The 26,095-nt window shown below is 36.1% G+C and overlaps 1 protein-coding gene across 47 annotated transcripts in view; it reads right to left on the bottom strand.

Annotated features, from left to right (window-relative positions):
- Positions 1-26,095, bottom strand: part of ZBTB20 (zinc finger and BTB domain containing 20) — a 780,933-nt gene that overhangs the window by 332,164 nt on the left and 422,674 nt on the right. For 3 of the 47 annotated variants that reach the window (XM_048215051.2, XM_026493694.4, XM_026493699.4), the window contains exon 1: positions 1-26,095. This exon is cut by the window's left edge and continues 29,612 nt beyond it. The exons of the other annotated variants lie outside the window; for them this stretch is intronic. The gene's annotated coding sequence lies outside the window, so the exon portion shown is untranslated. 47 annotated transcript variants of the gene reach the window in all.

Below are 26,095 nucleotides of genomic sequence, written 5' to 3'. Positions count from 1 at the left end.
ACTACTTTAGAGTTTAACACAATTATATATATATACATTTTACTTAACTAAAGTGGAAACCTACATGGTTGATTTTAAACCTTTCTTTCTTCTGATTTGGGAATAAAAACTCTAGATTTCTACTAAGCCCTTCTTTAACCCATACTGAATTTTCAATATAACTTGGCTTAAAATATTTTATAATTCCTCTCATTACTTTATCCATGCAAGCATTTAGAACTCATTTATTCAATTTCCAAATGGTCTTTTCTAGATACTTTATTGTTTTTTATTTCTAGTTTAATTGCATTCTGATCAAGGAACACATTTTATAGTATCTCATTCTTTTGAAAAATATTTGAAACTCATTTGATGGCCAAGATTTTATCTACCCTAATGAAAGTTTCATGTGTAGGGGAGTCTGGGTGGCTCAGTCAGTTAAGCATCTGCCTTCAGCTCAGGTTATCATCCCAGGGTCCTGGGATTGAGCCCTGGCACTGGCTCCCTGATTAGCAGGGAGCCTTCTCTTCCCTCTGCCAGCTTCTTCTCCCCCTGCTTTTGCTCTCACTCTGTCAAATAAATAAATAAATAAAATCTTTAAAAAAATAAAAAGAAAGTTCCATGTGTAGAGAATGTACATTATAAAGAAGGTATATCTTTGTATATTTTGTAAATGTACAAAATAATGTATATTTTGCAAGTGGGAATAATTGTCTATAAACATCAAAAGTCAAGGTGTTTATGGTGTTTTTATTTGTTTTTTATTTTTTAATTTTTTTTAAAGATTTTATTTATTTATTTGAGAGAGGGAGAATGAGAGAGAGAGAGCATGAGATGCGGGAAGGTAAGAGTGAGAAGCAGAGTCCCTGCTGAGCAGGGAGCCCAACACAGGACTGGATCCTGGGACTCCAGGATTATAACCTGAGCCAAAGTCAGTCACTTAACCAACTGAGCCACCCAGGTGCCCCTATGGTGTTTTTAATATCTTGTATATCTTTCTTGATTTTCTGTCTATTATTTATTCAAGTATTGGGAGAAGGATGTTAAAATCTCCAATAGTTATTATGGATTTCTCTATTTCTCTTTTCCTGACAGTTTCGGTATACATGCTTATTACTCGTGTCTTCATGATAATTTAACACATATCATTATAAAATATCCCTCTTTAGGGCCACCTGGGTGGCTCAGTCATCAAGGGTCTGCCTTCGGCTCATGTCATGATCCCAGGGTCCTGGAATTGAGCCCCCACATCGGGCTCCCTGCTCAGTGGGAAGCCTGCTTCTCCCTCTCACACTCCCCCTGCTGGTGTTCCCTCTCTCGCTGTGTCTCTCTGTCCAATAAATAAAAAAATTTTTTTTTAAAAATAGAATAAAATAAAACCCTCGTTAACTTGAATAATACTCCTTGTTTTAAAGTTTACTCTAATATTAATGTAGCCAATCCAGCCTTCATATGTGTACTATTTATATTGTATATAGCTCCACATCATTGCACTCTCAAGATATTTTATATCTTTATACTTTAAGTGCATTACTTGTAGATAGTATATAGTTGAGTTTTACTTTTTAAATTCAGTCTGACAGTCTCTGCCTTTTAATTGTTGTGTTTATACCATTTACATTGAATGACATTATTGCTATGGTTGAGTTTAAATTTTCCATCTCATTATTTACTTTTTCTTTCTTTTCTCTTTTTTCTTTTCTCTTCTTTCTTTCTTTCTTTCTTTCTTTCTTTCTTTCTTTCTTTCTTTCTTTCTTTCTTTCTTCCTTCCTTCCTTCCTTCCTTCCTTCCTTCCTCCCTCCCTCCCTCCCTTCCTCCCTTCTTTCCTTTCTTTCTTTCTTTCTTTCTTTCTTTCTTTCTTTCTTTCTTTCTTTCTTTCTTTCTTTCTTTCTTTCTTTCTTTCTTGTTCCTTGGCTTTTCTTTCCTCTTTTAATGGATTAAAATTTAATATTCTGTTCAAAATCCACTACTGGCTTGTTAGCTATATCTTTTGTAGTAGTTTGAAACAGTTGTTCTAGGGATTACACTAGGCTTCTTTATCACTGTGTACTCAGAATTAATATCGTACTGCTTCTGGTAAACATGTGAGTCTTACAATTGTATAATTCTATTTACCACCACTCTGTCTTTTGTAGTATTTTCTTATATATTTTAAATCTATAAATATTATAGACCCATGATAAAATGTTATAATTTATGCATTAAATGGTCAATTAAAATATTAACAGAATAAAAAAGGATATTGTTTTACATGTACTTAGATTGACAATTTTTAGTGCTTTTTATTCTTTAAAAAAAAAAAAACTTTTGCCATCTGATTCTATTTCCCTTCAGCCTGAAGAACTTCCTTTCACATTCCTTATAAGAGTTTTGCTGACAGGGGCGCCTGGGTGGCACAGTCGTTAAGCGTCTGCCTTGGGCTCAGGGCATGATCCCAGCGCTCTGGGATTGAGCCCCACGTCAGGCTCCTCTGCTGAGAGCCTGCTTCTTCCTCTCCCATTCCCCCTGCTTGTGTTCCCTCTCTCCCTGGCTGTCTCTCTCTCTGTCAAATAAATAAATAAATAAATAAATAAATAAATAAATAAATAAAATCTTTAAAAAAAAGAGTTTTGCTGACAAAGTTTGGTTCATATGAAAATTCTTTTTTCATTATTGGAAGATATCTTTGCTATATATAGAATTCTGGGTTGACAGTTTTTTAAATATTTTTTTTAAATGGCATTCCATTGTTTCTAGCCTCCATCATTTATGATGAGGAATCAGTTGACATTTACTTAATTATTCCTCTATAGGCAATCTACTCCCCATATCTTTTTCATGATTTTTCTTTTTATCTTCGGCTTATAGAAGTTTGAAAACAATGTCTGCATGTGATTTTTCTTGTATACTTTTGCTTTTTTACCAAATTTTGGATATTTGCAACTATCTTTTCTTTATCATTTTTGTTCCATTCTCTCTTCTACCATCTCCAATCTGCTACTGAGTCTTCTCAATGAATTATTTTTATTTCAACACTCATACTTTAACCCTTCGGTTCTTTTTAATAATTTCATTCATTTTACATTCTTCTGAGGTATTCCAAGAATAGTAGACTCTGATATCATTCTATAGATCATTAACAGCACATTTTTTTAGTTTTTTTTCTTTCTGTTCTTTAATAATTTCCATTGATCTGTAGTCAAATTTATTGATATTTTCTTCTGTCATCTCCAATATGTTGTTAAGCCCCTCTAATTATTTTTGTTTATTTCAAATATTATACCTTAACTTTTTGACTCTTTTTAATAACTTCCATTTCTCTGCTTATTTTCTCATCTGTTCCCTCATTATAATCATATTTTCATTTAGGTCCTGAATACATTTATAACTTTTGCTTTATAGTCCTTGTCTGTTAATTTGAACATCTGGATAATCCAGGGATTTGTTTCTATTAACTGTTTTTTTTTTTTTTAAGTTAGAGGTTACATTTTCCTGTTTCCATGTCCAGTTATTATTCAATTGCATTTGGGCCTTGTGTGTGATATGTTGTAGAAGACTCTCTGTTCTGTTATATTTCCCTAAATAATGTATTTTTATTCTAGCAAACAATTAAATTAGTGGTTGACCACTTTGACATTCTGGTGGCTTAGTTTTATGCTTTGTTAGAGCCTTTCAATGTTGCAATTTCATCCTTTCTTCTTGAATTTATTTCTTAGCCCTGAGTAATCATCTATATTCCTAAGGCATGGCCCTTCTGGATTTTAAGTAAAGCCTTAGACATTTACCAAATCCTTCTACCTTAGTAAAACTCAAACTCCTAGTTTTGTCTCCGTTCATCAGATATATTTGCTCAGCTCTTTCAGCCTTCCAGGTGTTCCTTTTCTCCAGGTTCTTATAGCCTCCCCTCTACATGCACAGTTCACAAATCAAACAAGACATTAGAAGAGTTTATTTGCAGATTTATAGGTAACCTCCCTCTGTGGCTCCATTCTTTCCAAGATTTCCTCCCTCCATTTCAGTTACTCTGTCAACTCTAAACTCAATCTTCTGGCACCTCAAATCAATAAGATTGTAAGTTGCTTCTCAAATTCTAACTGCCCCACATCACACAGACTGGAAAGTTTCTTGGAGGAAAAGCTGTGAGAAATGTGGATTCCACCCAGAACAGTTTACTCCAGATTTTGTCTGCCTTTGGTCCCTCTCCAATGCCTTCAAATAATTCTTTGTTCGTTTTTAATTGCAATGTAGTTGTTTTTAAAGAATCATAACCAGGGTTTGGTATTGCTATCTGAGGAAATGTTTGTCCTGGAATAGTACAAGTTATTCCTCCATTACCAAAAACAGAACTATGAAAATAATTGTTTTATGGTAGATAGTATTTTGAAGTTGATTTGGAAAATTGCACTAAAATCAGTGTCAATAGGATTTCCTCTACTAATAGACTGCTTTTTGAGCAAATTCTATTTTGAGTATTTTCTCAAAATACTCAAAGAGAGTATTACTATTGAGAAAATACTATTTATATGTTTCCACTTACTAAGTAAGGCCAATGAATATCTTTATAGTTAAATTAAACAGAATAATCTAGATAAGTGAAATGAAATAGAGTTACAAGTAAAGAAAATCACCTTAAGGAACATGCTTGGGAGATTAATGGTATGTGATATTTCTGGTTATAACAGAGAATCTGAAAAATGTGGTATACCTATCCAGGGAAAATGGGTAACTCTATCCTCACCATTTTTAAAGCCTTATTCTAAGACAGGCATTTGTTAAGTAATTTGTATAGATGAACTTCTAAAGTAGCCCAGGTAGTCAGACTCCAAATTAAATTCTAACCATTCCCTCTTCTTGCCTACTCAGAATTAAGATCAAACTCATTCACAACACTCATCGCTAGTTCTGACAATATGTATCTCCTATTAATATTCTTCCCATCTCCTATGCTAGCAACTTGCATCCCCTGTCATGCAAACTTGCTCTTCATCCTTTCTGTACAATTCTTGCTCATTTCATGAAGCAGCAGTACAATGGAGATCTCAGATTGAAGCAGTGAGTGGTTTTCAATGAACCTGAAACACCTTGTCTAGCTCTGCCCACCTCTCCTGTCCTTTAGAATCAGTTTGGAATTCATCTCTTCCAGAGAGCCTCCAGTGTTTAGCCTGGAACCACCTACCACTCCATCTGACCAATTACCCTGGCAAATTGATATCACAGGGCAATTATTAATTGTTTAATTTTATTATTTTTATTTTTTTAAAAAGATTTTATTTATTTATTCGACAGAGATAGAGACAGCCAGCGAGAGAGGGAACACAAGTAGGGGGAGTGGGAGAGGAAGAAGCAGGCTCATAGCAGAGGAGCCTGATGTGGGGCTCGATCCCATAATGCCGGGATCACGCCCTAAGCCGAAGGCAGACGCTTAACCGCTGTGCCACCCAGGCGCCCCTAATTGTTTAATTTTATGTTTCAACAATATTCAAGGTGCTGTGTGGAAAACAAATGAAGAACAAGACAAAGTCCTTAGCTATGAGCACAATATACTTTGGTTAGGAAAATTTTATTCATCACCTACAGTGTAAATTTCATCTGACTTATTTTATCAGTCTCTATGTATACATATATTCCAATATGTCGTTTTACTTCTCTTCCTTCTTTGTAATGATTTCATGCAAGCTATTCATTTCAAGAACCTCACTGACTTCCTATTGGTACCCAACCCTTTAACCCTAAGGACTGAGGGAAAAATGGAGACATGTGACTCCTACCAGGTCTCTGCTGCAACTAGTCCTTGCTGCCTCATCCAACCTTCCTCACTCAGCTTGTAATCAACTTAACTTTTAAAGTCTTTGTACACATTAGGTAATATTTGTCCTCTGTACTCCCAGGGGACTGTGGTCACTGCCCAGCTAGGAAGCCCTACCCTTCATTATTCAGCAACAGCTTGAAGAGTATTCTAATTCTAACCTTCCGCCCTCTGACGGACCAGCTGCATCAAAGGCTGTGTTCCCTTGTTTGTTTGTTTTTTCCCTGAAGCAGAATCACGATTTCAAACTAAGTCATATATTAGAAGAGTAAAGAGTCTGGGTCCAGATTTTCAAAACATGGCTCTTCTCTGAACCACAGCAAATCCAAACTGGATTATGCCTTATGTTAGAGTCAGAACTCATGTGGTCCCCTTTTCTCTGCCCCTCTGGATCCCTGCATGCTGTTCAGGGGAAGTTGCTGGCTTTTGAACTGACAGTTTGGAAATGAAGGCATTTTTCTTTTAGGGAGAATAGTCCTTCAGTGATTCAAACAACGAGCCTTGTGATCAAAATAATTCATAAAGGAAAAGATTTATGAAGTGACTTCACTAGCACACAATGCATTTTTTAAACTTTGTTTTTAAAATAAATCTGTCAGTACACAAGCCAAGACAACACATCTGAATGCAATATCAGTGGACACACCCTGAATCTCTTCTTTGCTTGTCCAAGACTGTGGCAGGAAAGGAAAATGCTTCTCTTTGTCTTTTTAAATTTAATATTAGTTTTTTAATTAAAAAATGCTAATTCAATGAAAAGACTTAAAAATTGTGCATACTATCATTTCCTACATAAAACCTGCCTTAAAAAAGTGTATTTTCCATCTACTACTGAGCTTGTTTTAAAAAAAATAATAAATAAATAAATAAAAAAGTCCGACTTATAATGAATTCCTCTGGCATAAGGAAATCTGTTCTAATCTCCCTTTATCAGGTTTGATTGATAGTTCTGCTCAACGAGTATTGACAGGGCCGTCCTGTTTCTCAGGCTTTCGTTTTCCTCAGTTGGAGAAGGATACAGTGCATTTTCACATTCTCAGAGTCTGCAGTTGTTTTTATATAAGAAGCAATTTGCTTGGGTCACGTCAGGTCGAATGGGATGCCTGCCCAGCTCTTGGTTTTAAAGGAAAAACATACAGAAAGACACAAAAACACAGCAGTTTCCTTCATTAAATTCCACTCTACCTGCCATGGGCTTCTAGCCACAATGGAATTTCCCACCCTGGCCTAGTCTAGCCTAACTTTTATTTTTAGGTTTTTTTTTTTTTCCCCTTAAACCTTATGAGTTTTCTTTCAAGTGAACTTTGAGGTAAGGATTATTAAATGATAGAGTAATTGCCTGGTTTAAAAAGAATCAGACATAAGAGACAAATGCCTGGTGACCTTCCATAATATTGTTGGATAACCACCCTCTAGATGTCAGCCTTTCAAAAAACTGTTCATAATCAGCACAAGATAGGTAATGTAATTCAAAATCAAAACCTGAATCATGAAGTGAAGTAGGAAACAGCACCTTCTCAGTAATACCCTCTACTTACCGTTATATTAGATAGAATTTTAGAGGAAAAAATGGAACTGAGTAACTGAAAAACAAGGAAATATACAGATAAAGAAGAGAGAAGAAAGTAGAGGAGAGAGAGAGAAATAGAGAGAGAAGGAGAGAGGGAGAGGGGGGTGCAGAGGGAGAGGGAGAAAGAAAGAGAGAGACACATATAGAGACAGGCTTTAGGACCATTTTCTCCTAAAAACCATTTATGCTTTTGTCCATAGCCTGGGGGTAACTGATTTAATCAGGATTGTTCACATGGATTATCTAAACTATGAAAAGCAACAAGGAGAACTTCCCAAGAAATCCAGGCTGGGTCTGGTGCAAAATACTTGGGTTGGGGCCTGGAGCTAAGCAGACTGTTCACATTGTATTCAGGGTCCTAAGGAAAGTGGCTCAATGCCTCTATAATTCTTTGTCCCTTTGATCTACCTCACCATTTGGTGTCTCTTGGCATTGTGAATGCTCTCAAAAATGACCCTGCCTAGTTAACTGATTTACAGTCTGGGAACAAAAAAAGGAAAGAAAGAAAAAGAAGTCTGGTAATGAGGGAGGAAAATACACCTTCTTCCTATCTTTGCTCAGCATAAATAAAAATTGAAAGATGTGATTTTGGGGGATGTGAACTCCACTCTCTCCACATTTAGCAATAGCACTGTCAGAGCCAAATTGACGCCTTCTCTCAACTAACTCTCTTTAAAACATACCAAGTTGGCCTTCTCGTTCACTATTTTCAAGCTGTGTTTTACATAATCTTTCTTCGAATGATGAAGTTTACATTTCAGGCATGTCATTTGCTGTTAGCATTGTTGTTCTTTACCCGTTGCTTCTTACCCTCCAACCCCTGATTTCTTGTTAAAGTTGATTGTTAATGTAGCCATTCTTTAGCATCACAGCACATTTATAAACCAAAGATGAGTTCGCGCTCTCTGATTTCCAAAGCCATTTGCTGCTGGAGACCATTTCATGAGTTTGTCTACTCGTGTGAATAAACAAAATGTGTCCATAATGTGAATTTGGAAAAGGACGGAACAAGAGTCTCCAGAGGCCAAAATTACTGCCACAGGTTTCATGGATGCTGCCCTGGCATGTGCTATTCCACATTAACTCTATCTTAGATTTTAGAGTTTTGCTTCTTAATCGATGCCATTTTCCTCCAATAAAACCATGTGGTTTACCCTGACATTTAATAGTGATTTAGTGATTTTAGAGTTTCTTCTAACTCAAAAGTAAATGTTCATGAGACTCATGAACTTGAATCTAGGCAATTAATCTGAACATTTTAGCAGTTCCCTGAGGCTGCATATAATCTCCCACAATCCCTTGCAAAACCTGAGATTTTGAACCACTGTCTAGTTTGTGGTTGCACTGCCAAGGAATAAAGCAAAATCATTACTTATGGCGACTCCCTCTCAAGCACTGCAGTGAACTGAAGCACAAGGAAACCTTTACTATACTTTAGACAGAACATTAGGATTGATGCTAAACACCAAGTAACTAAGAGCCTAAAAATATACCAACTTCAAGAAGAAGAAATTAAACAATACTGGAGTTTAGAAACAAACGTACTGAATCAATATATTACTATGCAGCCCATCATTACAACAAAACTAACCAAAGGACAGCCTCAGCACCGATGGAGGAACACTTGTGTATAATTCTTGAAGCACTACTTAAACTGGATTTGTGGGAAACAATTCTCAGAGGTTTACTACTCACCCTTCTTCCGAACACGCACGTGCATGCACACACACACACACAAATGCACCCATCCACACGCATCCACATATAGTACTAGACTAGGCTTGTGGCTCCTGAGTTAAATTTATGTCTGTGAGCCACTAAGCAGCTGCTTTATATATACACTGAGAAGGTCAAAGTGAGAAAAGTGGTGTCACCATGGTTTTGTATAATATTGCAAGGAAACAAAATAAGCTTAGAGCAAGTTAAAGGTAAATGGACAATGGTGAACATAGAGAACAAGTTACAATTCCTTAGGAATTGGTAATAGGTCTAACCTTGCTTAACGCATTTATAAATGACTTGGTCACCCCAGCATCTCATATTTTGCCTGGCATATAGTGGAAACTCAATTAAGTTTTGCTGAATGCATGGATGAATAATCTGGAACAAGAAGTCCACAATAAATTATCCAAGTATGGATATACTTGGACAGAATTGAACTTCCCTTGGCAGAAAAAAGGTAAGCTGAGGGGGCACAGTACTTGTCCAAGTGTGCAGAAAGGTAGCAGTGTGAACACAGACAACCAAAATATCCAAATATATAAAAGGGATAGCTGTAAGTCTTAACTAGGAAAGGGACTTGAAGGCCACTGAGCTCTTTCAGGCAAAAAGGCCTTGAAAATTTTAGTCACTGTTAAGAGAAGTAAAGAAAATAAAAGTTATACTTCCTTTATATAAAACCCTCTGCTCTTAGAGTACCATGATCCTATGACATAACATTCCAGAGCTTCTTACACAGGGCAGTCATTAAAGAATTCAAATTGGATTGATATAAGCTGGTAGAGAACAAGTTATTTTGCCACATTTTTTTTTAAAAGATTTTATTTATTTATTTATTTGACAGAGATAGAGACAGCCAGCGAGAGAGGGAACACAAGCAGGGGGAGTGGGAGAGGAAGAAGCAGGCTCATAGCGGAGGAGCCTGACGTGGGGCTCAATCCCGTAACGCCGGGATCACGCCCTGAGCCGGGGGCAGACGCTCAACCACTGTGCCACCCAGGCGCCCCTATTTTGCCACATTATAACAATTTATTGATTACAAGAAACATGCAAATGATGTGGTTGTTAATAAAAGTTATTTAGCAGATGTCATATTGACATTTCTTAATAATTGGCTACCATGGCATCTTCTTAGTAAGTCTGATTTTCTCCATTATCTGGGTTTATGGACTAGTGATCTTGCAGCTTTGGGTGTTTATGTTTATTAACCCACTCAACAAACTTTTATTGAGTTCTTCCTACAGCTGTACCAGCCGGAGGAGATCAGACTGGATCCTTTAGATATTGTCACTATCCTAAATGGACCTCATGCCTCCTTTGTCCCTTAAATTCCCTGATTTTTACTTGTGGTAATCTATCATGATTACACATCCAGATCCTTGATTTCTTTCCCACTTATTTTCCTTGATTTATTTCCTTTTACCCTATGTCTCTCTTCCTATGAGAAGTAGAGAGGCTGTCTAGTTCTTAGCAGGGGTCATAATGCTATCTAGAGTGGACTTCCATAAGCCCCAAACACATTGCCTTGTTGAAGAGATACAATATACTTTCCGCAGTCAAGAATGATTGATTTCCTCTGCCTCGGTAGATATATTACAAATTAACAGTGGTTCTCCTGTTATAAACCACAATAGCAATCTACTCACCAACATCGGTTACTAAATTGTATCCTGATAGAATTCCAAAATACCCATTAGACTTTTTTTCTACAAGTTCCCTATTTCTTCTGGATATAGTTAATTCACCTAACAAGGATTAATTAGCCACTTCTTTCTGTAGGCAGACAGAAAGAAGTACGATTTTCTTTGCTTATAAAAACTTCTGGTAAGTGGTGATAGGTTTCAAAACCCTCCTCTTATTTGGCAACCATGGCTCAATTATCAGGAACTCCGAGTTCAGAATCTGAGAACAGTGATTCTGTTCTGTGATTTTACACATGCTAGGGATTGGTAAATTGCTGAAGACTTCTTAAATAAAAGAGGAGACAATGTTCTCTTCATCTGCAAGGAACAAGCAGGCATCTTAAATGGGGTTTTAGAGTATCTGGAATACATGATAAACTCTTGGCTTTCTTTTTAAAAACTATCCATGAGGTTCTCTTTAGAAATAGGACAGACTCTGGTGAGTACGGTATCTCACTCATTTCCATGGGTAGAAATCCCATCTGTAACAATGCTTTACAAAGAGACATACTAGCAATACCTTTTCCAGTGAGATACAAATACTAAAAACAGATATAAGATGGGCAAGATAATTTAAAAATATAGGTAGAAAATAATCAAAGCTACTGTGATAGCTTAGATTACCTATGAAATATATGAAAGAATAAAATGAAAAGTTCTTTATTGTTTTAAGCTACATCAGAATTTCCCTCCTGCACGATAATCACGTCTCTTAAATTTATCAAAAGTAACTTTGCTAGGTTCATGAAGAATGGCCTTGATAAGCACAGCACAACCGTAGGCAAAATAACTTCCAAAAGAATGAGTCTACATATATAATTTCATCATTTCTAGAAACATGGATGTCATTAGACTTGAAGGTAACCAATGGATTGGATCAGCTTATTCTGATATCAACCAAAATGTGATCTAATTGCACGCTGCTGTCATCAAACACATTTGGAAAGAAATGGGTCTACTCTATGCTTCTGAAACTTCCCACCCCTCTGCTCCTCTCTCAGCACAAAATATGGCAGCCTTACGTCCAGCCAATAAATTGGAGAAGAGGGTAAAGCATCATTTTGGCATTATTTTTTAAAAATGACAAATAATCAAAAGAGGTGACCCAAATGTTTTAGTGAATGTTACAGGACATAAATTAAGAACTAAGGGTATTTACCTATTTCTAATATTGATGCTTAGAAAATTGTTAAGTATGAAGATAATTTTTCAACCACAGTGTTCCAGACCTATGAATGTTTTAGTGGGCACAGTATATTTAAAAAGGTGCTTGGAAATTCATAATTAAAAAAAGATAATGGCATCTGACTTCTTTATGGTCTAAGTTCTTGTGTTTTCTGGAAAAAGTATCTATGACAGATAGCATTATCTGACAGTTAATGAAAGAGACGAAATTATCTGTTACAGGCCAACCAGGCTCAAAAGCAAAATAATCTCTCAATCTGCAGATGGAAATGGGGCATTAGAAAACACTTTGAGATTCTGTGGACCGAACAGATATTCTACGAAAATTTTGTAAATATTATATATTTTAAAAAATAGTGTCATATGATAACATAGCTGATTATTAAGTATGTAAGTAGCCCTTTTTCTTGATCATCTCCCTCCCCTAAATCTGAAGGGTCAATTTTCTTCATTTATTCTTTTGCATAAATATCCTGTTCATGGATGCTTGAAATATCAGCCCATCAGTTTACCTTTCAACTCTGAAATAACGGTCTTCAGAAGACCAACAACTATGGAGTACTGGCTAATTTGGAACTTTCATCTACTTCTTGCAGGCTGTGTGACTTTGAGCAAGCCACTGACCTCAGTAGCCCAACGTCCTCATCTGTGAGAATGGCATAACAACAGTGCAGGCCTCCCATGCTTACTGTGAGGGCTGAGTTTTATACAGTCAATATGAGGCTGCCTCTCTGAAATCAGGTTACTGAAATCAGGTTAGTTAAGTTAAGCAAAACTTTGGTCTCTTTGTTTGGCCAGGGATCTCCAAATTTCGCTGCTGGTCTCTGACCTTCTGAAATGAGTGGAGCGAATCTCTGCTTGTGTATTTGCCATCTTTCTGTCTCAAGGCCGGGATGGGCTGACCGGTCGGCTTTAGTTTTCACTGAATCTCTCTTTAGCTACATGCTACTAAGGGTAAAATATCAACTATTAAACTGTTTGAAGCAAGTCAATGTTGAAAAGGGAATTTAGTTAAGTCAATAGCAGTGTGCCAGCTTGATCTGCCTTTCAGAAAGATCACCATAATAAGGAGACCAATAAATAAATAAAAAGAATAAAATATACATCTATGTCGAATCTTAGAACCCTTTCTCTAACACATATCATTAAAGGCAACTCTGAGTCCTGCCTATGTAATTTGACATTTAAAATAGAACCCATCACAGTTCTATGGAAGAAATCCACAGCTGAGAACTACCAACTTTTTTCATTCAGATCCTAAGTTTCTACACTCTCTTAAAAACAAAAACAAAAACAAATCAACAACAAAAAACGTGGTTCTGGTTGTATGTAATGCATACTGCTAATTCAGTGGTTTTTAACCAGGGGACAATTTTGCCCCCTCCCTCCTAAGGCACAATTGACAATGTCGGGAAACAATTTTGATGATCACAAGTGAAGGGTGCTATTGGCACCTGGTGGGTAGAAGCCAGGAAGACTGCTAAATGTCTGCAATGCACAGAACAGCACTCGCCCACACACCAAAAAGAATTACCTAGTCCAAAATGGCCACAGAGCTGCTGTTGAGAAACCTTGTACTAACCTGTTACCCCAAAGACACTGGCTTTAAACTACACTGACCACATCAACATTTAAGAGATTCAATCTATGGGATAGTCTAACAGATGAAGAAGATGCCTATAAGGAGCACCACTTCAAATATACAACTTGACAAATCTGGATATGGTGCTAAGGAAAGAACTGGTAAAATGAGTTGTTTGGTAGATAATTATGTCAAATATTACAAACAGATAATTTTATATTACTGAGTCAACAATATTAACATCCTTTTTTAATTATATGGAGTCTAAAAATATGAAGTGATGGACTAATGCAATGTTATCCTGATACAGAGATCTTTTGAAATGGTTTCTAAAAAGCAGTGAAAACACGGGGGAAAAAAAAGATGGCAAAATGAGTTCTGAAAAGTTAGGAGTCATTTGTCTATGGTAGGTTATTCTATGCACAGTATTTTCTATACGTATCACAAGCATACGTTTGTGTAGACCGCAGCCCCATATTGCAACACTGCTTCTCTCAGAAGACAAATGAGGCTAAAGCTCAGAGTCTGAGAACGGTTTCCGTGCAAGGTCTTTTTCAGCAAAGGGAATACAATATGAGCTCTAAGGTAGGTGTGAAATTTATTTTTTCAGTGAGTCACAACTATTCTGCAAACATTTAACTCCTTGCTACTGTTAAAGGATGCTGATTACATATAAAAGGAAGAACCAATAAAAATGAAATTTGAAAATGAAGAAAATAAAATATGTGAAAATTATTTTTAATATGGTTAATATCCAAACATGTGCCATTTTATATTTTAAGGGGGCTTCTTGTCCAAGGCAACACATGTTTTTCTGATGAAAGAGGATGCCTGAAACTGACATTCAGATGAGCATTTGGGGGGTGAGGTTGTACATTTTTACTCACCTCTGCAATCACCCTCTTGCTTTTGAATTTTATTTTGGTCAGTGGTAACAGAAATTAAAATGTATTGAGGGCCTCAGAATAATTGGCTTTTATTTCTTATCTCTTAGAACCCCAAGAATTTGCTTCCTAGGCAGGCACTTCACACTGATGAGGAAACAAGAGGTGAAACTGGCTTAGCCACACAGAGAATGGAAACTCACCAATTTCTGAGCGGCCAGTATCTTTTCCTCTCCTTGTTTTCCATTTTAATTTCTAGATTTAGCTCCAAGACATTTGTTTTTTTCTCCCTTAAGGGGAAGTTCTAGAGTCAGAAGAATAGTAGCGGGGAGGGTAGAGATGGTTATAGGTTTTCATAGCAGGTCAATTTAAAACTGTTAAATACCCCCTTTCAAGAGATCATGACTAACAATTACTTCTAGAACTAAGCGAAAGAAGAGATTTTAAATTAGGAAAAAATAGAAAGGAAACAGCACTGTCCTGGCACTGTGAAAGATTCAGGGGGAAAAATCTGATTTCTGCTCTCATGATGCTTACTATCATGTTCTATTGAGAAAAGATGAATTAAAATAACTGGAGAACAATACGAAACAGTACAATTAAGTGTAAAAATGGGTGGTGGAAGCAAAATGCTGTGGGAAAGCCATGGCTCTTACATGTTTTCCAACTCAGAGGGAAGAGACAATGGGTCAAAAGCAACCTACTCTAGTTTCTGATATTAGTTTCATAATTCAGCTATAATCCCATTACAAAGAACTTCAAGGAACTGTTGACATTTTTTGCTGCCCTGTAGTTTATTGTCTCAAGTATTGCTTGAAATACCAAGCTACACACAGAGATGTCTGCTCTAATGGTATTTGTTGACCTGCATTAGGTTAGGGTTAACCTCAATAAACAGAGATGAACATCACAGGGAACCAGTTAGTCAAATTGTTTTTAAGTAGGCTTGTTCTTTTTTTTAGAATGTTTTATTACTTTTAATCTAAAGACTAGACATTTAAAGAATGTTATCCTCAAATAATCTTGTTATTACATAAAACAGTAATATTTTAATATTAATAAATATAATAAATAAAGCCCAAAATGGGGATGTACAGAGGTGGATTTACTGGGAATTTAATAAAGTTTAAACTTCAGGGCCCTCACTTGCATGGCCCTTTGCAAATGCCTGTAGGTTAATTTGTAATTATAATTTTGTATTCTTTTTCTTAATGAGAATCCCCTAAACAGTTTAAGCTTCTGGCAAAATCCTGATTCACCCTGAGTATAAAATAACCTTGAAGGGATCAAACCTGACAGTCTTGAAAGGCCAACTCTGAGAAGGGTACAAAATGTATTTTTACAGGGATATATAAATCACATTTCCAAACATATCCCTCCTATTGTCTCTGCCATCCACTCCTGCCAAAGAATAGATGCCATCTTACCCCACTGTTACAAGGTTACTAGATTCTTTTAAACTCTGTCTGTTTCATGACTGGGAATAATCACAGTGTTGTTTGTTGTTGTTCTTGTTGTTTTAACAAGATAAAAATTTCAGAGATAGAAGATAATTCCTAAGAATAAAAGGTATGTTGGAGACTCACAAAATTTTTCACTAAAACAGTAATAATTATTATTCCTAGCTAAAGGATACATGCATTTGAGAAGAGGAAGGATAGGGAAATTCTCTCAGTACAATTTACAGTAGTCTCTACTGAAAAATATGGTGAGTTTAAGCAGTGTGTGGGAATTTTTACCATGAGGAACACCACGTGTCTGTTTTCTGGTTTCTGAAAACCCCAAACAAGCACCTCTAAACCCCACCACAGAATTCTGACACTTCTGAGTAAGAGGTTCAGAACAAAATAAAATCTTTAGATGCACTATGTCTGTCTGCAGTTTTTCCTATAATGCCTTGTCCCAGTTTTTGAAGAAAACTGAATAAAAATTAATTCAAGAAAAAATGAGTGAAATTACCCCAAATGGAATACTAAATTGAAAAATAATAGTTAAATTGTTCATAACCATTTCCTGTTATATTTTTTTCTCTCTTAGAAATGGAGTAAGAATGCTTCAAATAAAAAATGTAAAACCCATCCCATCCCATAAACGGCCCACTCACGTAAACAGGAAGCTTATTAAAAGAGCTTTTCTTGGTTTTCTGGCAAAGCCCACTTTTTATTTTGGTGGCAGCACCTACTAAGGAGAGGACTCTTTTTGTGGGCTGGGTGAAAAATCAAAACATTGCAAATCCATCAGGCACCCGCTGGATTAGAGTTAGTTGACTGACTTCTTGGCTACAAGGAGCAAAATGGCTCTGAGATCAAGGAACAGGCTGCGTTCAGCCTAACCATGCCCCATAGATGCTGGTCTTCCCAGTGCAGGCATCACACAAATCAACTTGAGGTTCTACAGGAGCCAGCAGACACCAGTCTATAATAATGCAAAATGTTTAACAGGCACATTGAACTAACCTCTCCTTTCCTTTCCATTTAAATCCCATTTTATTTATTTCTGGGATTTCCCTTTCTGGGAAGCATTGTAGCATAATCAAAAGAACACAGGTTTTGGAATCTGAAAACTTGGTTTCTAGTTCCAGCTGTGCCAAATACAGTGACATGCTGCCTTCCTGAGTCATCAGTTTTCTCATGCGCGGAACAGGGACTAATAATTCTTCCCCAATAAGCTCAGGTTTCTCAAAGCATGGGAAAGCGTCACCTGTCTCTAAATCACCAGAGGTGAAAATACAGATTCCAAGGGCTCCTTTCTGACTTACCAAATTAGACTCTTTGTGAGCTAGAAAGCCTTGGAATCTTCATTTGAAATCCACTTCCCAAATAATTTTTGCACATTAGTTTTAGAGCCACATTCTAACTTGTCTTGAGTCAGGATTAAATGAAATCGATTTGGTGAACCATGTCTGTGAACTGCTCTCACTACTGTTATTTTCCAGGGTAGCTCAAAGCACCAAAGCCAGGACACAGGGCCATCTTCCCAAAGATCTCGCTGGGAGCCATACCCTGCCAGGCCACAAGTATTCCACTTTATCTTCGGTTAGGCAGGATAGGTGCATTGGGGGTAGGAGGAAGTAGAGCTCAGTTGTGACACAGGCGGGATTTCCGTAGAATTTCATTTATGTGACAGTACCTACCCCACAGGGCGATATAAGGATTAATTCCTATTTGGTAATTTACTGTGTGTAAAATGCCTCAAGCCCCTTGGAGGAAAGTGCTATATAAATGTAAAATAATAATTATAATAATAATAACCTTGACTATTTAACTGATCAGTGAATTAGCTAGAAGATTTAGGCTGCCAAGGGACAAGGCAGAAACCATTTTAAGTAGAAACACTGTACATCATCATATCTCATAACTGTTATCACAAAAAGGGGAAACAAAAGTTGAAAATTAAGATAAATCCATATTCTTCACTGATGACAGAGGGTCACTAGTCTTGTTTCACGAAAGCCAGGAAATGCAGAAGTGACAGGTGCATTATAATTCTAACCCAGGCATACATTCTGAGGTCTAATACACTTTGGTCTTTTATTTATATAGACTATATCTCATTGGTGCAACATCTAAAATTTTGCATGAGTAAGGCACCTGACTACAATTTTGCTTAGTTGGAATATGTTCATAATTTACCCCTATTGGTAGGTAATGGTTTTTCTATCTGAAAAGGTACTGATGTTATTCTATGAAGTTCCAGATAATATTTGAAGCAGCTGTTTACTAAATTTGATTCCTGTGTATCCTCCTAAGAAAACTAGGGTGTATTTTTATTTCTGAATTTAGGAAACTACAACATATGAGAGGTATCTTTTCTTCCCAGGAAAAAAATATTTTGGAGCATATACTCACACGAGCTCAACTGCCCTCAGTTCTTACATTATTTGTTTTATTTATTAGATTCATGGAGACCCTCCCACCAAAAACTCAAGGGGCTGAACCCAGAACTTTCATATACCGAACATGAATCACTTCTTAAACCACAAAAAGCAAAAGAAAAGGCTATAGACATCTTAATGGGCAAGCTTCAGATGCTCAAAAGCAATTGTTCAGTTACTCTACTTAGTTATGCATCGTTCAAAACACTTTCTAAATCGGGTAAAAAAGGTTCTTTGTGAAGAACAGGCTTTGGGGCCTTGGACAAGTTTTAATTCTAGTTGTTTTATAGCTCACACACAAAGTAGTTTGTATGTAAAGAGGTACTGTACTTCCATGCAATAAAGTTTGCAGTTGAGTATTTTGAAAGGGAAAGAAAGCAAGCAAGGAGAGGAATGAATATGTGGTACCTTGCTCTATTTTTAATTATTAACTCATAGCCTCAAAGATTTACACTTTTAAAAAATCCAGTACTGAGTAAAAACAGGTGCAGACTAAGGTGAATGAGTACCAGAAAATAAAGTTAAAACTCAAATTACCTCAAATTACATTGTAAATACTGAAATTAAGCTTTACTCTGTTTATAGGGTAGGGAAAGAAAGAAAGACAAAATGGCAGAAAGACAGAAAGTCAAAAATCTAAAAGCCAGAGTTCCAACTGCTTTTCTTTACATGAAGTAGTAAATATTAAAAATTCCTTTTAATTTATAAAAAGTCAAATGATACACAATACCCAGCACAGCAAAATATTCCAAATGTGATGTGTGTCTAAACACATTCATGCAAACACACACGCATACACACACACGTCAAAAATATGGGTGTTCTGGTATAGCTTTCTGGCTTCAAAGGGCCTCTAAAAAGCACAGAAGAAAAAGGGTTTCTGATAAACTGCTTCTACCAGGGTCACTAGCAGAGAACAAGTCCAGCCAAGTGCTGCCAATAATCATTTCTGTTATAACATTTTAAAAATCCACCTTTCCTTTAAGATACTTTTCCTTCCATATAGCTAATATGGTAGCCAGTACCCTGGTCCTTCAGCCACACTGGAATTTCTTGCCCTGCATCACAAGCCCAGCTGTACTCATCAAAGTAGAAAAACTGACAGCATTGTCTGAAAGACACAGCTTGGGATAATTGCTCCTTGTAGTTCCCCTGTCAATGAATATTATCATATTCTTCTCACGAATAAGGTTACTGTACTTTTTTTTTTTATTTCTACACACTTAGCCACTAAGCACATTACTGTTCATGTAATGAAATGGACCAAACGTGACAGTGTGAGCTGTGGTTTAGCATCCCCAAGATTCTGTTCTAAGGTTTCTGTGTGCGCATTTTTAAAAACAATCTTTATATGTCCAGAAGAAGTAAAAATGACAATAATTTTTTATTTGATATTACTGTTTTCTTAAGAAGGCTAACAGAAATATCAATGGACTGGCACAAAGCAAAGCAAAAAAAAAAACAAAAACACATGAGGCTACCAAACATACCCTCTTACTGAATTTCTTTCACCCAAATATACAAAGGAATCTCTGACATAATGCGTTTTCTTTTCCCATCATGTTAGACTGAAACTTAATTATTTGGTTGAAAGTAGAAAAAAATACGCTTTAAGTCTTCTAATAATCTACACCTTTGAAATATTAGTCTCTCCTTAAATTCTGAGTGCCAACTTATTAAGAAGGAAAATATTTCAAAGTATTGCGGTCACTACTAACAACAGCAAAGCTAACATTTATTGAACTCGTAGGTGTTCTTGGTACCACTATAATCACACATCTTGACTGACTCATTAAATCTTTACAACTCTATAAGATAATGCTATTATTACATCCATTTTATAGATACAGAAATACAGGCACAGAGAGATTAAAAACTTGCCCAAGATCACACAGCCAGTGAGTAGAGGAGGCAGGATGCAAACTGAGGGAGCCAGATGCTGCTACACAGTGAATATTTGGTCCCTACAGCCCAGTGCTCCTTACTTCTCCTGAAGCAATTCCTCAGCTAAGCAGCTCTCAGTGTTCACTTTCCCTTCTGAACACTTACACACCTGTTTGCACATAGCTGCCTTTGAATATCACAGTAGTGTAATGCTCAGGCTCTGGAGACAGATAAAAGGGTCTATCTCCACATACCAGCAGTGTTTAACTCTACTGATACCTGTGCTTCAGTTTCCTCCTGTGTAAAGCAGGAATAATAATACCAATTTCATGTAGTTGTGAGAGTTAAGCAGGAGAATGCCCATTTGAGCTCAGTGGAGGGTCAATGATGTTTAATAATTGCTACCTTTGTTATCACTGATTGTAATCTCTTAATAGATATGATCCCTTTCCTCCATTAGACTGTATTTGTGTTCAGAAAAATTATCAATATGAATCCTCATTGTTTTGTGTATGGTTTTCCAGATGCTTAATATATGTTGTTGAACTCTTTAGATGTCCTGGACGCCACCATAATAACATGTATTAATTCATTAAATCTTCATAACAATTCTATCAGGACATATATTTATTCAGAATATTATAAGTAATGTAATATTTATAGCAATATCTAAAATTTAGTGAACCTTATTGTGTGTCAGGAGCTCTTCCAAGTGCATGATGGCATTGTCTCATGTAACTCTCCCCATAATCCTCTGAATGAGGGACTTTCAAAATCTTCACCTTACACAGGAGGAAACCAAGGCTCAAAGAGATTGCATACACCTAAGTGTTCAAAAATGTGAACCTTTGGCCACAACCCTCTACTACCTTCTAAAGAATGAATTCAGAGCAGGTGTTCATAAATATTTGGTCTTGATGGTGAATCAACTGAGTCACTTCCTTCTGTCACCAGAAATTCTGTGCTTATAGCGAACTAATGTGGCCTGTGCAATATCATTCATTCATTAGTTAACTATTAAAAAGAGATTATTGTGTGCCAGGCACATGCCAAGTACTGGCAATAAAAAAAACACTATGGATCTAAAATTTCCTCATCAAAAGCAATTAAAATTTAATGTAATTTCATGACCTCCATTTGCTATGCCTACTCTTAGAAAAATCGAACCTCCTCTCTCCCTTTCCTTCCCTGCCCACTCCTTCTTATTCTTTCTTTTAAACCCAAGTTTCATAGTATTAAATTTATACAGATTTTTGCCCATAAGAAGCTTATATGTCAAGGCAAGGAACCATTTTAATTATATTTACTCTTCATTTTGAGTATATTTCCTTTTCATATCTCACAAAGACTTTTGAAGTGACTAAAGAAAGGCAAAGCAACCTGATTTTTTTTAAAAAAAATTCTTTCATGTACAATCTTTTGTCTGTAATATTCTCATAATGGCCTAGAAATTTTAAAAGAAGGTTTTAGCTATTTTTGTTCTTTTCAAATTGGCAAAATTTGAATTTTTTTTCTTCACATGTTTAGATTGGCTTTAAAATCAACAAACCAGAAAATAAGAACATATTCAGCTTAAAAAACACGCCCTTCATGGGTGCTTGGCGTCTTCAACTAGTGTCAGCATCACTCTGAAAACTGGGTTTCTATTCTGTTTTTAAAAAGAGGTTGAAAAAAAAAAAGTTGAAAAATGCATGTGTAGGACTCACACAACACCAAGCCTGCTGTCTTAAAGAGAGAAAACGTTTCAGGGCAATGGAAACCATAACCATTGCTGTAACAAACTCTCCAATCAGCTAGCAGACCTTGTCAATACTTCCTCGCCTCCACACTGAAGGTACAGGTGGCATTTTGTCTGTGACCTTAAAAAATATCTACTTAGGGTTTGGAGTGGATAATTCTAAAACTGGTAGTGTTTAGATATACTTTGAAGAATCATTATTTGCTATGTATGACTTTAGGTTGTATGGAGCTGATAATTTCAAAGGGAGGGACTTTTGGTTAAAGAAAGCTCTCCTGAAATTCTGTAATAAAATAGTTCAATTCAGCAGAATTTAATTAAAATATAATGCCAAAGAAATGCATTTTGTATTTAGAGTACATGAGCATAAGAATGCTCTTCAGAAGTTAGCATGATTTGTTAATTCATTAAAGATACATTTATTATGTACTTACTGTATGCTAGGCATTCTAATAGACAAGGACAATACAAAGAACAAACAACTAGATCTGAAAAATAGTAGCAGGGGTATAAATGGGGCTGGTGAGAGAGAACAGGGAAGAGATAATAAAGTGATTACAATCATAATTGCCACGAGCTGAGGGCCTGTCATGTATCAAGGTAATGTATAAGGTGCTTTATATGAACCACTTCATACCAACCCTACAGGACAGGTATAATCTTCTCATAGATGTGAAAAATCAAAGTGTTGATTGATTGTAAAGGGCTTTGTAATGCTATATAATAAAATTTATATTTTATTTTATAAGTAATGAAGAAACATTTTTAAGGTAAGAAATGATATGATGACTTTTCTAGAAAGGTAAGTTCGGTGTTGAGTGCGTTCTGATATAGCATCACTATATTACCCCACGAGGATGTGATGTTTTGGGTAGAACTGTGATTCTCTAACTGATCCAGAGTTCATCGCCAATGGAGACCACTATGAATTAAGTAGTATCTGGCTTCTGAAAAATACAGATTGGATTCCACTACTCTTTACTTTAAAAAAACAAGTCATCTCTAATGATTTCCCTGAACCTAGTTAGAAATTCCTTCTGAGGCATCCATGATCTGCTCCTGAAAAATGTACAGCCTCATCCCCTAAATTCCGTAATGCCTTAATATCTTGCCACACTAGTCCTTTCCTCACCATTCCAGATTCTAAAAATGTCTTCATGCCTCAGTTCCCCTGACATTCCCTCAGTCTACATTCTTCTACCAGGTGAAAAACTCATTCATTCTCCAACAGATCACAGCCTTCCTGAGTTTTCCTTCTCATTCACCTTCGATTCAACCACTTTCTCTGGTTTCCCACAGCATTTCACCTATCCTTCTACATCAGTGTCTTTTTTGTTCTAATTTATACTGAAGCTCTTTGTTTCCAAGTCTCTCTCCTAGAATCTAGAAGGTTAACAATCGAGGGTATTGACCTTAATCTTTCACCTAAATTTTACAAAGAAAAAAGGAAAGGAAGCATTAAGTATTGATACACTTGGCCAAGTAATGATATCCAGACACTACACTGCCATAACCAATGCTCAATAACTGTTAGATGGATAAGATACAGTCACTCATTCAATCATTCACTCACTCACTCATTTTGTATTCATTCATTAATTCTACATGCTCACAAAAGAAACTAAAGACTGCTTTATAAAAAAGTTCTCTGTTCATTTCAAGAAAAATCTCTTACAAATCAACAGGCTAAAAAAGAGAAGTCTATTATATTATGATTACTATTATCGAATCAAATAAACAATGGGTACATCTAAAGAGTACATTCCAAGCTAGAGTCAGGAAAACTGGTTATAAACTATAGAAAACTGAGAAATGTACCAGTTCACCACTTAACATCACTGCCTCCATATAGCCTATAAGTATTTACTATCTCATACTAATATAAGAGTGCCTGTGGTACTGGCAAAAGTAGATGAATTGTCTGCCCAGAGATGCTACTGAAAGGAAATAAGACAATTTCATAGCAATACAAGGGAGAAAAGACTAACATTTACAAAGTTATTTATTGTCTAAGCCAGGCAGTAGATTCCAAACATATATTATCTCATTTAATTCCTCATAAAAACACTAAAATGGCTAGTATTTATCCATTTTAAATAAAAACATAACTGAATGTGAGAATCTTAACTAAATTCCCAGAGGCCACACTACTAAGAAGCTGGGGGAGCCAGAATTATAAAGCTGAAAACCCTTAGTCTTTTCCATTTATATTAAATTACTTCTTAGAACCTACTTTTAAACCAAAAAATTGAAATCAATGTGGATTTATATTTTAATGGAAAGTTTTATGGAACACTTTAATGTAGGCATCAAAAGACAGAAAATTAGATCTAATATTTATTGAATACTACTTTTCTAAACATTTTGGATGTATTCACTCATTTAATCCTTACAACAATATTTTTGGAGTGAGTACTATTACTGTTGTTATCACTTTAAAGTATGGAAACTGAGCCAAAGAGAAGACAATAAACTTTCACAAAGTCACAAAGCTAGTAAGTGGCTGTGCAGTCAGACTACAGACCACAGTATTTAACCATCATGTATACTGCTCATTAGGCTAAAAGGTTATTTTTTAAAATGTTTATTTACATTTATTTATTTATTTATTTATTTATTTATTTATTTATTTATTTTAGAGAGAGTGAGAGTGGGGGGAGAGTTGCAGAGGGGGAGCAAGGGAGCATCTTAAGTAGACTTTGTCCTGAGCGGGGAGCCCAACACGGGGTGCACAGCCCAACTTGGGGTTCAATCTCACGACCTTAGATCACGACCCAAGCTGAAACCAAGAGTCAGTTGCCCAACCAACTGTGCCACCCAGGGGCCCTAGGCTAGAAGGTTATTCAATGAGACAGCTTAAGTAAAGTTCCAAGAATAGGGCATGCCACAGAGTAGGCCTTTATTAAATGTTACTATCCCTCTTTTTCTTCAATCTCTAAAATTTTATAATTATAATAATGATACCTTTATTTTTTAAGTATATTCTGCTTTTTAAAGACTTAAAAATATCTGATTTCACAAAAATAGGGCACTGAATAAAGAATACAGTAAACTAGTATTAAAATGGTCTTGAAAAGTATTTAACATTCTGCTAAACATTACTCATAATATAGATTTAAATGACAAAGTATGATTCCAAACGGTGTATATAGTGTTTTACCAAAAATAAAAAGGCACAGAAACAACAACAACAACAACAACAACTGGAAAGGTATATCCCCAAAGTTTAAAGGAAATTATTTCTGGATGATTGTGAATGATTTTAATTGTCCTCTTATATTTTATTCTCTATATTCTACCATGTCTATGTATGCTTTTATAATAAGAACATTTTTTAAAAAACTGGGACAGAAACATTCCTAATTAATTGCTATAACACTGGGCAGCAACATTAGTAGAATTGTGTAAGATTCCACACTTATTTAGAGATGGAGCTTGAATAGAACCCAAGGGTCCTCATTTCTAACCCAGTGTGTTTTCTCTTACACTCTATTCTCTACTCAGTGGTTATCATTATAAGGAATTCAAAAGTAACCTATGAAGAAGACCCCTTTGGAGGGTGGTTAGAGATACTGTGATTGTGAATGTGCTATGAGTGCACACACACACACACACACACACATGCAGTGTTCTAGCACATCAGGCTTCTTAAGTTGCTTACGCTATGGTGTAAGCTATTTGTTTCTGAGTCCAAACTGATACTATATATGGCAGACTGATTTTCTCTACTTCTTCACACTCTTTCTATAATAGAACTATACATCCACACATACCACATGACTTTACTATAACTCTCGGTACTGTTTGTTAATGTGGGAGCAGAGTATAACTCTGTCCCCTCGCTTTGAGTTTGGTCAAGTCACTTACTTTGACCAATGGAATGTTGGTGGAAATGTATGAGTAGTGATTTGGCTTGGCTTCTTATGCCCATGGAATTTGCAATAAGAAAACTTTGTCTCAAGTATCTGGGCTCTTCATCCTGAGTCCCAGAATAAGAAGCATGTGGAGAAGATATGAACCCAAATGCAGCCTGAAAGAGAGGTACCCAGATGCCACATAGACCTATAAGTGAGAAATAAATGCTTACAATTATAAGCCACATAAATTTGGGGGTTATTTGTTATGCAGCATTATCACAGCAATAGCAAACTAATATACAAACAAGTATAAATGCGATCCATGGTGGCAGGTTTTGTACTATATAGTATATATT

This window comes from Ursus arctos, unplaced genomic scaffold (assembly GCF_023065955.2).
Source record: "Ursus arctos isolate Adak ecotype North America unplaced genomic scaffold, UrsArc2.0 scaffold_4, whole genome shotgun sequence".
In the NCBI taxonomy this organism is placed as follows: Eukaryota; Metazoa; Chordata; class Mammalia; order Carnivora; family Ursidae; genus Ursus; species Ursus arctos.
Note: the sequence above shows the minus strand (reverse complement) of the source record. Positions and strands in the feature narration are given on the sequence as shown.